We start from the raw sequence: 2,529 nt of genomic DNA, 5'->3' as shown, positions 1-2,529 counted from the left end.
TTTTCTCATTTCACACTCCCTTCTGCTCAGCAGCCCAATGGGAGTGCTTTTTCCCTCCCCTGTGTGGGCCAAGGGTGGGGGGCAGGGATGCCTGACATTGGTGGGGGGAGGGACATGGCATGCAGTCTCTGGAGGAGTGGGCACAGGACTCAGTCTGGGGGATGGTGTGGGGACAGGGCCTGGCAATCCATCTCTGAAAGATTTGCCATCACTGTTCTAGACTGTCATGAGCTTTTTGGATTTTGTCCTCCAGTGAGTTAGCCATACAGTTTTGTGTCATCTTTAAATGTAATAAAAATGCCATCTATACTTTTTTTCCCAAGTTATTGACTATATCAATTAGTGCAAGATCAAGAACAGATCCCTGAAACAATCTATTGTTAACTTCCTTTGAACTTATCATATAGATGTAGAGATACTGAATACAAAGAAATTATCTAATTAAACCTTCTTATTTTAGACATGTGAAAACTAAGAACCAGAGAATTTAAGTGATTTATCCAGATTAATTATAATAATGGTTATGAGTAGCATAACTTAAGATTGAAAGTAAAGTCTCATGAATTTCACTTTTTCCTGTTTCATAATGGTTATTTTTTGAGACTAGCCAATTGATCAGTCTGAGTTTTTCTGAAACATGCTCTCCCAAAATAAAGAGTGTGGGGAGCTATTAAGAGAAATTAGAATCTCAAGTAGATATTTTATCTGGACCCCCTGAAAAGATCAATACAGACCGGCAGAGCCATGTATTATCTTTCCTCCCTATCCAAATATGGGATGAGACAGGTGTGGGATATCTAAAATAAAAATCTCAGATTCCTCTTTTGATTCCTTTCATAATTCTCACCTTCCTTCAAAATGCATTAGTCTTATTGAAAAAAAAAAGCTTTGGGCTCTCAGCACTCCAGCAGAAGAGGGGCTAACTCTGTTCCCCTTTGCCTGAGAACACAGAAGGCTGGTAAGGCCAAGGCCGAACCCTTGGCAGGGCATTTTGCCCAGAATTAAAGTAAAATAATGAGGATCAAAAAATTGTTTAATACCATCAAGGCCGAGAAACTGACGGGGCTTTCCGACCTAATGGAGATGTCCCAGGCTCCACTTAAAGATTACACATGTAGTTGATAGTTTAGCATAGGTTTTTGTCTACCCCTGGAGGCTTCTAAGGCTTTTGTTTTGACTATAGTAAAAATCTTGCTCTCTGTAACTGCAGGAAACTTTCTTGGGCTTTTGGGGGAAAGGGATCTTTAATTTCCTTTATAATAAAGTGGCTACTTTAGTATTTCTTGAAGTACTATGAGCTAACAAGCCGTGCTTCCAATCTGTTTCATTCTTTGCATCCAACGACCACCCAGGCCACTCAGATTAGTCTCTGGTTATAGAGCAGGATCTCTATAAAAGAGTGCATGTCAGACTATATTCAACTTCTCTTCTATAATCACAAATGCTAAGGTTACTTTCCCACCAAGATTCCAAAGTTTCTTTCCAAGTTCCTCTTTGTTAAGAATCAGATGAAGAGGGGGCAGCTGGGTGGCTGGGTGGATTGAGAGCCAGGCCTAGAAATGGGAGGTTCTAGGTTCACATCTGGCCTCAGACATTTCCTAGCTGTGTGACCTTGGGCAAGTCACTTAACCCCCATTGCCTAGTATGAATGCCAATCAGTTCAAGATTTTTCCAACTATACACTAGCACTTACTGCTCTACTGCCTTAGAACCAGTATTGATTCTAAGATAGAAGGTAAGGGTTAAAAAAAAATCAGATGTAGAATATAAATTTATCCTTGATCTTTCTTCTAACTTTTCCAATGACAAAGAAATTATAATTATTATTAAAGGCAAGTCAGGAAATTATTAATTATTCTGATTTTGGCAGAGAGATAGTTTCATATTAAAGATTTGTCCTATAACTATTTGCTTCTTGTGACAAAAAATAATATTATCCCAATTCCCTCCCATGTCATTTTCCTTTTATAAGCAACATGACTTTCAAATGAAAATTGGACTCATTTACATTATCATTGATTATAAAATTAAGGTAATGTTTTGCTATCTTAGGTTTAGATAGTAGTTAAATCTTAATTATTTACATGTGGATTATCCTTTATTTATTTACCACACAGTTTGATCCTAGATTACTTTTAATCCTCACCATTCAGCCTGTTTTCCTTTCTTTCTGCTAGTTTATACAGATACACAAACATATATGTGTAGATATATGTAAATATTTATTTAGAATATAGCTAATTTCTAAGTCTAGACAGCCCTAGAATCCAATAGGAAAATAACATGACACAAATTAGGGTAAAATTTTCATAAATACATCACATTTGAAAAGCCAGTATAAGTGGTTGATGGATTATCCATTATTTCAGATTGTCCTTTACTCTGTTATTAGTATAGATCAGTGATTCCCAAAGTGGGCATCACTGCCCCCTGGTGGGTGCTGCAATGATCCATAAGAGCGGTGATAGCCACAGGTGCATTTGGGGGTGGTGAATAACTGTAAGGGGGTGGTGATAGTATGTGACAGGG

The sequence above is a fragment of the Gracilinanus agilis genome, chromosome 2 (genome assembly GCF_016433145.1).
Source record: "Gracilinanus agilis isolate LMUSP501 chromosome 2, AgileGrace, whole genome shotgun sequence".
NCBI classification, from domain to species: domain Eukaryota; kingdom Metazoa; phylum Chordata; class Mammalia; order Didelphimorphia; family Didelphidae; genus Gracilinanus; species Gracilinanus agilis.
This window is presented reverse-complemented; position numbering follows the sequence as displayed.